The sequence below is a fragment of the Lepisosteus oculatus genome, chromosome 18, assembly GCF_040954835.1.
Source record: "Lepisosteus oculatus isolate fLepOcu1 chromosome 18, fLepOcu1.hap2, whole genome shotgun sequence".
Taxonomy (NCBI): domain Eukaryota; kingdom Metazoa; phylum Chordata; class Actinopteri; order Semionotiformes; family Lepisosteidae; genus Lepisosteus; species Lepisosteus oculatus.
In genome coordinates, this window is record NC_090713.1 from 3826263 (window position 1) to 3841161 (window position 14899).

A 14899-nucleotide genomic window follows, 5' to 3' on the forward strand; every position below is an offset into this window, starting at 1 on the left:
CCAGAAAAGCGCTATATAAGTGTAAGCAATTATTATTATTATTATTATTATTATTATTATTAATAATAATAATAATCTCCTCCATCCCTGAATCTTTTGCTTAACCTTATTATAATAACCCTCTCTAGGACTGTCAGTTGTGAAATAAGAGTAAAAATAGTAAATAATATATTCTTTGGATTGTTTATTATTTATTTTATGTTTTTGGAAGGCTGAGAAAACCATTCCATAAACATTCATAGAGATTTTTTAGATTTGTTTCATAACTCTTTTATCTAGGGTAGAAGATGATTTAGATTAGACCTACTGTAGAAAGAGAAATTGACATTTAGTGTGCCAAAACTGGAGATATTCTCAAATGCATCTATTGTTTTTTCCTGTTTGTGTTCTGGATATTTTTTTCTAATGTATGTGGTGAGAAAGACATCTAAAACAATCTGAAGGTTCAGACAGGATGGTAAGGGGTTCCCTTGAATTCAAGACCCTAACCAGGCCTGTACTGTGTATACTTTCCCAGAGAATTCAACATGTTCTTACAAATGGGGGGTTACGCAAATGGTGAAGATCAGGAATTGACCAAGTGGTTTAGTCATTAAGTAAAATAAATATTCATAACCCCCAACTTGTAAGTTATTTCCCCAGAATATACCCGAGCACTAGATATGATTAAAGGCACGTGAATTATTTATTCTCTGACAAAGCTTTGGTGAAACTAGTAATAATCCAGGCACACTTTGTTAAACACGTTCATTAAAAATGACAAGACAAACACTACGGTATTTACAGACCAGCCGTTTCAGAGGCATAACACCCTAATCACGCAGAAAACCCCAGATTGCTTCAAGTATTGACCTCTTGAATTATGCCCACAGAGGCCACAATAAAAGATAAGCTACCTTCATAATAAATGCAAAATACAACCTACAGTTAAATCTCTCTCTGCAAACAAGGATGCCACATAATAAATGGGAGTCTATTTCCCTATTCTAAAACACACTCACAAAAAAAAATCATTACACTTATATAGCGCTTTTCTGGACACCCTGTTCAAAGTGCTTTACAGATAATGGTGAGTCCCCTCCACCACCACCAATGTGCAGCATCCACCTGGATGATGTAATGGCAGCCATAGTGTGCCAGTGTGTTCACCACACATCAGCTATTAGTTGGGGGGAGAGCAGAGTGATGAAGCCAATTCACAGAATTCGGGATAATTAGAGGCCATGTTTGGTAAAGGCCAATGGGGAAATTTGGCCAGGACACCGGGGTGTCACCCCTACTCTTTTCAAGAAACACCCTGGGATTTTTAATGACCACGGAGAGTCAGGACCTCGGTTTTATGTCTCATCCGAAGGAAGGCACCTTTTTACAGTATAGTGTCCCCATCACTACACTGGGGAATTAGGACCCACACAGATTTCAGGGTGAGCACCCACTGCTGGCCTCTTTAATACCTCTTCCAGCAGCAACCTTAGATTTTTCCCAGGCACTGCCCAGACTCACAACTGCTTAGCTTCAGTGGGCTCTCAGTTGTGAGTTGCAGGGTGATATTACTGTATTGTGTGCCTCTGTCAAGTCCAGTCAGTGCTAGCCCCAGCAGGATGATTTGTAGCGTATCATCATTCCTGTTCCCAGAATTTGCACGGTATTGTCGATTCTACCCCACACTACCTTGGTGAACTGGCACCTCCAGAACACATGCTCCTATGCCTCCCTGATGAAACACGTGTCCCGGGGAAAGTGTGGGGAAGCCTCTATAGGACCTCTCTGGTCGCCAATCTCTGTTGCACAGCCTTTCAGTTGAGGTTCTCCAGCCTGTTGTCTAGTTCTTTGGATTGAGTCATCGCCCAGGTCTCCTTTAGTGTCGTCAGCCTCTCTCCAGCAACTAGCTGTCCACTCACCTCCCTGTACAGGGCCCTGTGCTTGTCCGGTTTCCGTCCAACATTTGACCACTGAATCAGGTACCTCATTGGGAGGGAGAACCACAACCGGAAAAAGTACTATCGGGTTCTGCAGTGCCTGACAGAATTTGCAGAAGAAGATCCAGTTTCTTGTGACCTACTCATACGGATGAACTTGAAGACCATTGCTTGCAGCGCTCATCTGAGTCTGGCCAACAACAGGGCTCCATGCAGAGCTCGAGACCTTCACGCACCGTGTTCCTGTCCCTCCAGGTGGCAAAGAACTTCACCTTGTTCTTTCAGTGGTTTAACTCTAAGCCTATTGACCCTGCTGCCCACTACAGAGTACATTATCTTTATCCAGCAGCTGAAACTTTCTTTTAATCTGAATGGTTCCACACTCTGAACAGATAGATGTGGTTTACTTGTTGAAGGCTTTCTCCTGGTCCAGGCTCGCTATCATTCTGGGCACGTTTCACTCTTCAGCCCAGGTTAGGGCATCTCAGATGAGCTGGAGGTTCCGGCTTCTTTGATGAATTGGCTCATAGTTCAAAAAGCATCATCATGTGAATGATGTGACAGCAGTCAAAGTGTACCAATGCAGTCACACATCAGCTATCAGGGGGGAGGATAGCAGAGTAATGAAGCTAATTCATAGATGGGGATTAAGAGGCCAAGACTGGTAAAAGCCAGGGAGAAATTTGACCAGGACAACAAGGTAACATCCCTACTCTTCTTGGAGATGTCAGTACCTTGGTTTTACGTCTCATCCAAAGGATGGCACCTTTATTTTACAGAAAAGTGTCCCCATTACTATACTGGGGCATTAGGACCCACACAAACTGCAGGTGAGTGCTTCCTACTTGGCACACTAATAACTCTTCCAGCAGTAACTGGCTGGGCTCACACCAGCTAAGCTTCGATGGGTTTTCAGTTGTGAGTTTCATGGTGATATAGCTGAAATTGCTTGTGATAAACAAGTTTTTGTAACTTTTGACAAAAATAGGATGTGGAAACTGCTGACAGTTACAAACTGCTGACAGTTACAAATTGCTTAATGACCAGTGTATTTGTTTAGACTTAGTCTAGCTCCAGGGTGTAGACATATATCAAATATGCTAAAATGAGGACGTAGCTACAGATCTTTGGTTTTGTGCCACTTGGTTGTTACACACTACAAAAAAGAGCCTTGCCAAAAGTTCGGCAGAGCTCTTGCACTATTGCATTTTGTCTTTAATTCAGTGTTGAAATAAAGACCTATGATTGTTTCACCACTGCACAATAATAACTTTATTTATATAGCACTGTTCCACCTCTACATCAAAAAGTTTTTTACACAAGAATACAATTAAAAATGAAGAGGAAAAAGAAAAAAATAATAATTGATAGTAATAAAGCATAGATAACGCATAGAACATTAAAGCGTTAAAAACACCAGGTATTCTTAAAATAAAACACAAATTAAACAAACCACAATGAAACATTAAAATATATTATTTTTAAAAGAAAGTCTATAAAATGTTTTTTTTAAACAAGATGTTAAAGAATAAACCAAATTTGCCGACCTGATATTTGAGAGTAGACTCTTCCCGAGTCCTGAGACTCCATTAGAGAAAACACAGTCACACTTTGTCTTTACCTCTACTCGCCTGGTGGACTGGTATCACACACCCCCTCCCCAAGATGGAAGCCGAGGTCAATGTCCTCCTGGAATAGATGTGTGCTTTAATATCTAGAATCATCTTGAAAAGTATACACAGTACAGGCCTTGTTAGGCTCTTGAATTATACAGAATCCCTTGGACATCCCATCTGAACCTTCAGATTTTTTATATGCCGTACTCACTACACACATTACAAATAAATATCCAGAACAGAAAAAGTAAAAAAAAAACAGCTGATGCAAAAGACAATTTCTCAAGTTGTGGCACATTTAGGATGTAAAATTCTTTTTTCTAGGTCTTCTGTAAAACATCTTCTACCTTGGATAAAGATTTGAGAGTGACCAAACAGATATAAAAAAAATCTGCATGAACTTTTATGGAATGCTTTTGTCAGCCTTCAAAAAAAGGAAAATAAGTAACAAGAAATCAAAAGAACATTTGTTTTTACTGTTTTGTACTGTTGTGTTTCACTACTGGTGTTTCTAGAGAGGTTTCTTATAATAAGTGACTTTTTGCACTTTTCTGACATGTTCAGTACTTATTAGAAACACAGTAAAAAATACACATGTATAATATATAGAGAAAGTCTCTGAATGGTTAGAATTATCTGAACAACGGATATTTCTACCTATTTCTAGATAGGATATCTAGTTTTATGTATTTTTGTGAGTTTTTGCTTTCGTGATTGTATTTTGCCTAAAAAAACAATTTCTAACTCTCTTTGAAGCATCTAAGGACTGATTTGCCAAATTTATAGTCTTATACAAATATGTTTTTGTTTTGTCTTCATAGAATTTCATTTTGAGGCTGAATGTGTCGTTTTTCTTTTCCTGTAATATTTGTGGTGCTGTGATTTTATTTGGCTGGTAAAAATCTATGGAATTCCCTGTGTTTTTATGAAATCTTGCGGTGGGCAGTATATCATAAATTTTCTGCTTTATCAGAAAATACTTTCACAGCTGTGAAATTGAAACTTGAAGGTTGTGCTTAGAGTGTATTGGAAATCACTTGCATTTGTGATATGTAGGGAATTAATTTTAAAAAATGTTGCTTTTAGTAATAAAAAGTTTATTATTGAAAGAAACTATACACATTTAGACAGCTATGTCTACTATGGATATATAATGAAGATCTCTCAGATAGGTAGGTTCCAGTCCATTTCAGAGCTTTGTACTTAATCAATAAAATCTTAAAATCAGCTTTAAATCTCGCTGTCAACCAGTGCAGTAAGGCAATGACTGGAGTGATGTGGGATGTTCTTTTGCTCCTTGTCAGTAACCTGACTGCTGTGTTTTGCACAACCTGGACTCAACCAAGAACTTGATTGCTGAAGCAAGAGTAAAGAGCATTGCAGTATTCCAATCATGATGAGATAAACCAACTTCACCAAGTTCCACCCATCCCTCAAATATACAGTGAACATATCTTCTATTACTCTTCCGTTTCTAGACATCACCTTCTCCATCAACTACCCCCGACTCTCTACTTCAGTCTATTACAAACCCACGGATTCAAACAGCTATCTCCTGTATAGCTCATTTAACCCCAAACACACTAAAAACTCTCCCTTTTTCACAGTTCCTTCTGCTACAACGATTATGCAGCGATGACATCGATTTCCAGAACCAAGCCCTCAAAATGTATTCCTTTTTCATTAACAGAGGATACACTAGCAGTGTTATTGACAGGGCCCTTGCCTGAGCCAAAAACACCCCTCGGACCATCAACTCAATCAGGAACTCCCGCTGTAACAACCGCATTCCTTTGGTGCTTCCCTACCACCCCAACACACTTCCTATCCCCAGGACTATTAATGACAACTTTTCCATCCTACAGGATGATCCCTCCATTGGGGCCTTCTTTTCTGACCACCCTATCATCTCATATTGCCGACCACATAATCTGCGTAACCTTCTTGTTCAAAGCTCCCTTGACCACCCTCAGCAACCATCCACACCAGGCACTTTCCCTTGCAACAGAGCTTGCTGTATCACCTGCAAGTACACATCTAACACTACACTCATTCAAGGCCCCTTAGGACAATTCCAGATCACCAAGGTGGGATCTTGTACCTCCAGCAAACTTATTTACTGTGCGAATCGAAAAATCAAGGAGAGCGGTAAAAAGAGAGGAGGAGGGCTAGCAGTGTTTGTGAGTAACAGATGGTGTAACTTTAATCATATAACTGTGAAAGAACAGCTCTGCACCCCGGACATTGACCTACTAGCAGTTAGCCTGCAGCCATATTACTTACCTAGGGAGCTCTTGCAGGTTATTGTTGTGCTGGTATATGTCCCGCCCTCTGCCGATGCAGCCTCAGCGTGTGACGTCATAAACACTGTTACAGCCGGACTACAGACTCGTCACCCACAAGCCATGTGCTTGATAACTGGCGATTTTAATCATGTTTCGCTCTCATCTACTCTGCCTACTTTTAGTCAGTTTGTTAAATGCCCTACTAGAGATAACAAGACTTTGGACTTGCTGTATGCTAATGTCAAGAATGCCTACAGCTCCACATCACTCCCCCCCTTGGCAGATCTGACCACAACCTTGTTCACCTCCTATCTCTGTACAAGCCTCTTGTACTACAGCAACCAGTAACCACCAGGACAGTGAGGAGATGGTCAGCTGAGGCTAATGATGCACTGATGGACTGTTTGGAAACAACAGACTGGGAGATACTCTGTGAGCCTTATGGAGATGACATTGATGGTCTTACCCACTGCATCACTGACTACATAAACTTCTGTGTTGACAGTACAGTGCCCATCAGGAAAGTACGCTGCTTCTCCAATAATAAACCCTGTGTCACCAGTGATCTGAAGGCCATCCTAAATAGGAAAAAGAGGGCTTTCTGGGCATGTGACAAGGAGGAGCTGAAGCGAGCACAGAAGGAGCTGAAGGTGAGAGTTAGGGAGAGCAAGATGGCTTATGGGAGGAAAATGGAGGACAGGCTGATGGAGAGCAATTTGAGAGAAGTGTGGAATGGCATGAGGAAGATCTCTGGACACAAGTTGTCCGGTGGCCAACAGAGTGAGGGAGGCCTGGAGAGGGCCAATGAGCTGAATCTTTTCTTTAATAGATTCGATACAGGGTCCACTGTCCATTCACCTCACAGGCCTTCACCCCAGACACCCTCTTCATGTCCTCAGTCACCCCATCATGAGATCCCGCCTACTCCTACTCCATCTTCCCCTGCCCTCCTTGGCCTATCCATCACAACTGTCCAGGTTAGAAGGGATTTGAGGAGACTCCATGCAGGGAAGGCAGCAGGTCCTGACGGTGTCAGCTCCAGGGTGCTAAAGATCTGCGCAGACCAACTGGGTTCAGTGCTGCAGTACATCTTCAACCTCAGCCTGAGATTGAAAAGGTTCCGATGCTCTGAAAGACATTTTGCCTGGTGCCAGTACCCAAAAAGGGGCACCCTAAAGTCTCGAATGACTACAGACCAGTGGCACTGACATCACACCTAATGAAAACTCTGGAAAGGCTTGCACTGGACCTCCTCAGAACACTGGTGAGTACAGCACTGGACCCCCTGCAGTTCGCCTACCAGTCAAACTTGGGAGTGGAGGATGCAGTCATCTATCTGCTACACAGAGCTAAGTCTCACCTGGAGAAGACGAGGAGCATTGTGAGAGTTATGTTCTTTGACTTCTCCAGTGCCTTTAACACCATCCATCCACCTTTACTGAGAGATAAGCTAAGGGTGGCGCAGGTGGACACTCCCCTGGTGTCCTGGATTACAGACTATCTGACCTGCAGGCCACAGTATGTACGGCTACAGAGCTGTCCAAACAGGTTGTTAGCAGTACTGGGGCTCCACAGGGGACTGTCCTTGCTCCATTCCTGTTCACCTTTTATACCTCTGACTTCAGGTACAACTCTGAGACATGTCATCTGCAGTTTTCAGATGACTCTGCAATTGTGGGGTGTATTAGAGAGGGGAGGGAGGAGGAATATAGGAGCTTGATTACCAACTTTGTGGAGTGGTGTCATCTTAACCATCTCCAGCTTAAGACCAGCAAGACCAAAGAAACGATCTTGGACTTTCGAAGGAATAAGTCTCCGCTGAACCCTGTTTCCATCCAGGGTGAGGACATAGAGGGCGTAAAGTCCTACAAGTACTTAGGGGTACACCTGGATGATAAGCTGGAGTGGTCTGGTAACACTGACAAGTACAAGAAAGGTCAGAGCCGACTTTATTTTCTTAGGAGGCTCAGGTCCTTTGGTGTGTGTGGAACACTGCTACACATTATTTATGAATCAGTGGTGGCGGCGGCCATCTTCTACGCTGTTGTGTGCTGGGAAAGCAGCATCATGACAAAAGATGCAAATAGACTCAATAACCTTATCAAGAAAGCTGGCTCTGTGTTGGGGATGAGCCTTGACCCAATGGAGGTGGTGGCTGAGAGGAGAATGCTGACCAAGTTCACGGCCATCATGAACAACGCCTCTCATCCGCTTCATGGGACTGTTACTGGGCAGCGGAGCACTTTTAGCAACAGACTGCTCCAGCCACGGTGTTCAAGGGAACGTTTCCGCAGGTCTGTCCTCCCGGCGGCAGTCAGGGTGTATAACGCTGCCCAAGGCTAGGACTGTTAGCCCTTCATTTGCTCGTCTATGTTTGCTCCATTTTACTTTTTGCAAAGACAGTTTTCCGAACTCATACATCAGAAATACTGCAGAAACCAAAATTATCCTGCAGCTAGGATCACACCTTCTCCCTTCTCTTAACGACAGACTACTTTTTTTCTAAATTCTCTCTATTGATTGTAGGTTTCATTTCACACTTCTCTTCACCTATTCTGACTTCACACCTCCTGACCGGCCTCTCCTTCTGTCCCCTGCTCCCGCACCTCGCCCCTCCTCTCTCCCAGCTTTTGTTCTCCCGCTATATAACCTTTGCTTACTGCCTTGTCTTTCTCACACCTATAGAAGGCTCCACGGCCCAAACGTTGTGTTTTCTTCTCTTTTCAGCAAGGAATAAACCTATTACTTGTTCCTTTGCAGCCTAAGCATGCTGACACTGACGTAGGCATCTGAACGAACTATGATGAGGTAAAGATGTGTATACGTGTCTTTCTGTTTTCTTATAAGGTAGTTCTGATCTGATTTTAGCAATATTCCTTACTTTGATATAGCATAGCTCAGCTAGTTTTTTTTTTCACATCAATTAAAACTGAGCTGGAAATCAAAAATCACACCAAGATTCCTCAAAGCTAGTCTAATATTAGGGGCAAGAGCACGTAGCCTAACCTGATTTGATCACGACTGTTTTATCATCATTGAGTAGGAGAAATGTTTGGAACATTTACATTTTGAGGACAGCCAGGATAAAAAGAAAGATATTACTGAGTATCAGGAGTATAACATTATAAGGAAATATTAGGTTTATGAATACCCAGAGGCCCATAGGAAACATACAGTATAACAGAAAATAGAATGAGTCCCAGAATTGATCCCTGCAGGACACCACATATAATCTGTGCATAAGGAAACACACAATTGCCAATAGAAATAGAATAAAAAGTTATTCCAGATAAATAAAATAAAAATTATTTCAAGGCTATACCAGAAATGCCTTCCCACCCTTCGGGTTTCTTAATTAGAATGACATGATCAACTGTGTCAAAAGGAGCACTAAGTTCTAAAAGAATATAAACAGATCATTCACGATGATCTGCATTTACAAATACGTAATTGCAACTTTAAGCAGAGCCATTTTAGTGAAAGGCCAGAAAACCAGACTGACAACTTTCAAACAGATTATTACAGTGTAGTACAGCCACAAATGTGGATACCCACCACCTTTTCAGAATCTTAGAAATAAAAGAGAGCTTTGAAATTATGTAATTCTGTAATTAACTTAGCCATATTTAAATTTTGTACTGAGAGATTTCTATACGGCCACAGTGTGAAACAGCACCTTCAGTAAAACAGGACAGAAAGAGTTACAGAGACAGGTTGCACAGGCACAACATCATGAGAAATAGATATGGTGAACTTAGAATATTATAGAGACTATTTTATCAAGAAAAAGGATAAAAAATGTCACATGAAGCCACAGAGACAACAGAACATACACTGAGGGAAGGATTTACAATACTCTTAGTATTGCCCAAAAGAAATTTAGGATTATGCTGATTAGTAGAAATCAATTCAGGAAATTACTTACTTCTTGCAGTTTAACCTCTTCATTGAAGGTTCTTAAAAGTTTTTTCAAGCATAAGTAGTCATTCCATTTTTGCTCACACTGTCTGCATTATCCTTTAATATTGCATAAATTGTCAAGGGCATTTTTAGCAGAGTACTTTTTGCTAAAAGTTCTAATTGGAGCTACCTAATCAGAGTTAACAAGCATGAGCTGTTAAAACTGTTAACTAAGTCTACACAGTCAGAAGACTGTGACATTTCTGTAACAGGTTCTCAAAGCAAAAGCCAGCAGAAATAAGGCAGTGGTGTGTGCATTAATGACACAAGACTGATGAGAATTAGTGCACGTACGTCTATATCTATAAAGCACAGTGTCTGTTTGTTTGTTCTTTATGCATGCTCTTATTTTCCATCCTACAGACCTGAAATTTTGCACACAAGTACATCTTTCCCTAGGTTAGGTTTTAACATAAAACTTTTCACCTTCAAGGCCAATGATGGCCGAAAAGGCCATTTAATTTAAAACCCAACATGTTTTGTTATCAAACTTAGGGGAATCCCCGTCCCCGATCATTTTTTGATAAACAGGATTAAAAACGCAAGTGCAGCAGTGAACATTCGATGTTCCAAAAATGCTGAGTATGTGGTAAATTTATGTTTTATTCACAACATTCATTTTTCGATTGTGATGTCAGGTGATGGCGCGTTATCCTTTACCACTCCACGCAAACTCGCAAATAATCGTGACATTGTGTAAATATCTCTGTGTATCTATAAAGCACCTGAAATTTAAACCATCTAATAAACCATTTAATTAAATTAGATAGATCAGAACATGCTACCCAAGAAGAGCTCTGGATCATTGGGTAGATCCACCAAAGCTACTTCAAAAGTCAAAGCAGCGCGCCTATCAGAAACAGAAGAGCAAAGAGAAGCAATGTTACAGGCACAAAGAGCTAGAGCAGCTGCAGCTTGCCAAGCTGAAACAGATGATCAAACAAGAACAAGGCAACAGGTAGACCAAGCAAGAAAAGCAGCTCAAAGACAAAGACAGTTTGACCTTCACAATGTAGCTTTTGATTACATTAACAACTTGGACATCTCACAACACAAAGCTGTTGAAATTGAAACTATGAGTGTGGTGTGCAATCACTGCAGTGTGAAAAAGTGGAAAGATGAACCACCAGGTCTTTGCTGGAATAATGGAAATGTGAGCCTTTTGCCAATAGAACAACCACCAGAGCCTCTTCTCTCATTGATGGAAGGTGACACAGAAAAGTCCAGGCACTTCCTTTCAAATATCAGAAAGTACAATTCGTGTTTCCAAATGACATCGTTTGGTGCTTCAAAACAAGTAAATGAGCCAGGGCATATGCCCACCCTCAAAATCCAGGGACAAGTGTATCAGAGAACAGGTTTGCTGTGTTAAGATTTACTTCATGGGCAATGAGCAAGAACTAACAGATCGCAGGTGCCATATTATGCCTGGTGTTCAACAGGAAGTCATTCAGGGCCTATAAAACATGCTCTACGAGCATAACAATTTAGTTAGAAGTTTCAAGTCAGTGCTGCAAAATCCTGCTCGGAGATCACAAAGTAATCATTAGAGCACACAAGACACCAGCTGGTGAGCATAAGAGCAGGTTCAATGCCCCAACCACAATTGAAGTTGTATGGCACCAACAGTATGGCACCAACTCCATAGGCTGAGGCATCAACTTCTAAGATAAACGGAAGAGAGGGATAGGGGTGGCGGAGAAGCAGAGCCGAGCTAAAGAAAGAGAGTAAATGTGACCTCTAGGTGGAAGAGTTCCAGGGAGCAGGTTCATGGGACAGTCATAAGGATAATGTGGAGGGAGAGACAGAGCCATCTCTTTACTGAAAGCCAGATGCAAATCAGAATATGGTAGGGGAATTTTAAAGAACTCAATCTGGGAAACAAAAGAGACTGAGATTTTCTTGGGAAGTTGACAGCAATGAGCGGTAAGCTCATTTCGTGACCAGGAAATTAGTGAAAACTGAATGACTTCCTGGTGGGTGGCACCGACGTGGAGAGTGAGAGGTGCCGTCTGCCATTCAACCAGACCAGGAGTCAAAGGGGAGCCATCAAGGGTAAACAAATGGATAGGAGGGGAGACAGGGAATGTTCCAGGAAGAGGCGAATCCAGAGTCAAGAAAGTGTTCTTCAGCGCCTCAATCAATAAAATCAGACAGAGAAACTTGGCATTCGTCCCAAAAAAGGGTTGCTGAGAGAAAAAGTCCAGATGCAGAAGAGGAAGTGGGTACAATACCGGCCTTAACGGTGAGTGGAGAAGTAGGAGGTGGGCAGATAGGACAGGAAGCAAGAAGATTGTCTGAAGCCGCACAGTAAAAACAACATCTCTCACTAAGCTTCTCACCAGAAGACGCTCTAGTAAAGGGAGGAGCCTGAGGGAGGGAGGGGTTAGGTATTAGGATTTGCATTCCTGTAGTCTGATGTCGAGCTCAAAGATCCGCAAAATGAAAGCCTGCAAGGAAGGAAATTCAAGAGGTAGGTGAATGAGGTCGTCCTTGAGTTCGTCTGACAATCCATGGCAGAACTGATGAATAAGGACCTCCTGGTTCCAGAGGATTTGAGCTGCCAACGAGAGGAAATCTGTGACGTAATCCTGAAGCGATCAAGATCCTTGGGTAAGGGTAGTGAGATGAGAAACAGCCAAGTAATGTGAATGGTGCTGACCAAAGACAGATTGCAAGATGGCCTGAAAAAGGTGGATGTTAGAAGACTCAAGGATATTCTGAATGAGAATGTTATTCGCTCTATCCAGTGCTCGACCAGTAAGGTAAGAAACCATAAATGCTATTTTCTCATGATCAGTAGGGAAACAGTCCAGGAGGAGGTGGAAAGCCATCCAGCATTGGATGATAAAACTCTGGCACTTAACGGGGTTTCCATCAAACTTCTCTGGAGGAGGAGGTGGCAGAGGGCTAGCAGGTGCAGTAATAGGAGCAGCAGGCTGTGGATGTGGTGAATGTGCAACGTGAACTACTAATTGCTGAACTGCTGCCGTGAGTTGGCCGAGCGTCCGGGAGTGCTCTCGGAGGATAGAGAAAGGGTCACCCTGGCTCGCTGGGTCCATGTCTTTAGGCTCACTATTCTGACAGGATTTCTGAAAGGGGTGAGTATTTGGACCAGCTGTGCAAAGCCGTGAAGAAGGTAGAACGAGCAAAAGTAAATCCAATATTCCAAATCCAAGTTGTTAGGCAAGAGCGAAGTCAAAAGTAGGAGAACCAGGTCAGGTAGTGAAAGGAGTCAGGTCGGGAATAGTAGCTTGCACAAGAGAAAGCTGTGGAAGACTTCTCAATAGTGAGTGTAGGTAAGCCGGTGAGGAGTGTTAAAATATTGAAGAGAGAGAGAGACGTGGTTGGATAATTAGTTCCTGGATGAGCATGTGTGGAATTTAGTATATGTGGGAATGCCAGGGTGCTTAAGGGAGAAGGTACGAGTCGTGACACTTTCCAACCCACAAGCATTATGGGAGAATCACAAGGAGGCTCTCAGTTAAGACATTTTGTACCATGTACTGAATAAAAATGCCTCATATGATGATACTATCTTCAATGAGCGTCTGGTGAAAATTCAAGACAAGCTCCTTCCATTAGGAGGCAAAGAACTGAAGCGATTTGGATTGCCTCAACCAAGATCAGAAAAAAGTGGCATCTCTCAGGAAATGCTCAGGGAAAGAGTTGAAGGAGTTTGTTGCAAGCAATGAGAAAAAGCTCACATCAGATCAAGCAAATGTCTACAGAAAAAAATCTAGATGGGTTCTTTTTCCTCAGTGCTCCAGGTGGAACTGGACATTTGTCACTAGCTTGCGTACACAAGGACACATTGCTCTTGCTGTGGCATCATCAGGTATAGCTTCAACCCTCCTTGCTGGTGGCAGGACTGCCCATTCCACATTTAAATTGACTCTTGATCTGGTAAGACATCATTCACGAACTTGCAACATCTCAAAAGGGACAGCATTTGCATAGGTTTTAATTGAGTGCAAGCTTATTGTCTGGGATTAGTGCACCATGTCCAACAAACATGCCTTTGAAACTATTGATCAAACACTGAAGGACATAAGAGGCAATGATGAAATTCTGTGAGGAATTACATTTTTGACAGGAGGTTTCAGACAAACTTTGCCAGTCATCCCAAAAGGAACCAGAGCTGATGAATTGAAGGCTTCAATTAAAGCTTATTTGTGGAAACATGTCCAGAAGCTTCATCTTCAAACAAACATGAGAGTTCATGTCAAAAAGGGTAAGCATGCTGGAATCCCTAAACATTTGTTGAGAATAGGAGATGGTACATTTGCAACAGAAAAAGATGGATCAATAAACCTCCCAAAGCATGTCACTGATTCTTCCAAAGAAGCATTAGAAAGTGTTGTTTTCCCAAATTTGGCTGCCAACTACGAGAACACCAATTGGCTCATTGAAAGAGCAATACTAGCACCAAAAAATGATGCAGTGGATGACATAAATGAAAAAAAATGTCTGGTGAAGCAAACGTTTTCAAAAATGTTGGTACTGTTTTTAACACTGATGATGTTGTCCAATACCCTGTAGAGTTTTTGAACATCTTGCATCTACCTGGTGTTCCACCTCACAATTTATCTCTCAAAATTGGATGTCCTGTCATTCTTTCACGATATTTGGACCCCCTTAAACTATGCTATGGAACTCGATTAGTGATCAAAAAGCTTCACCCATATGTGCTTGAAGCATCAATACTCTCTTGAACGTTCAAGGGAGAAGATGTGTTCATTCCAAGAATTTTCAATCATTCCATCTGATCTGCCATTCAGGTTCAAACGTCTTCAATTCCCCATTAGACTCAGTTTTGCTATGTCTATCAACAAAGCGCAGGGTGAATGACTCAAAAATGTGGGCTTGAATCATCATGCTTCTCACATAGACAACTTTATGTTGGATGCTCACGTGTAAGAAGTGAAAAATAACTTCATGTCTTTGCTTCAGAAGGCAAAACCAAAAATGTTGTGTATAAAGAAGCTTTCCATGAGTAAATATTTATGTAATACAAATCTTTAAGCAATGATAAAATACTCAGTCTTCATGTTTACAGCCTCCCTATTTTAACTTGGGCAATGCCGGGTCCGTCATCTAGTATTTAATAAAACTCAAT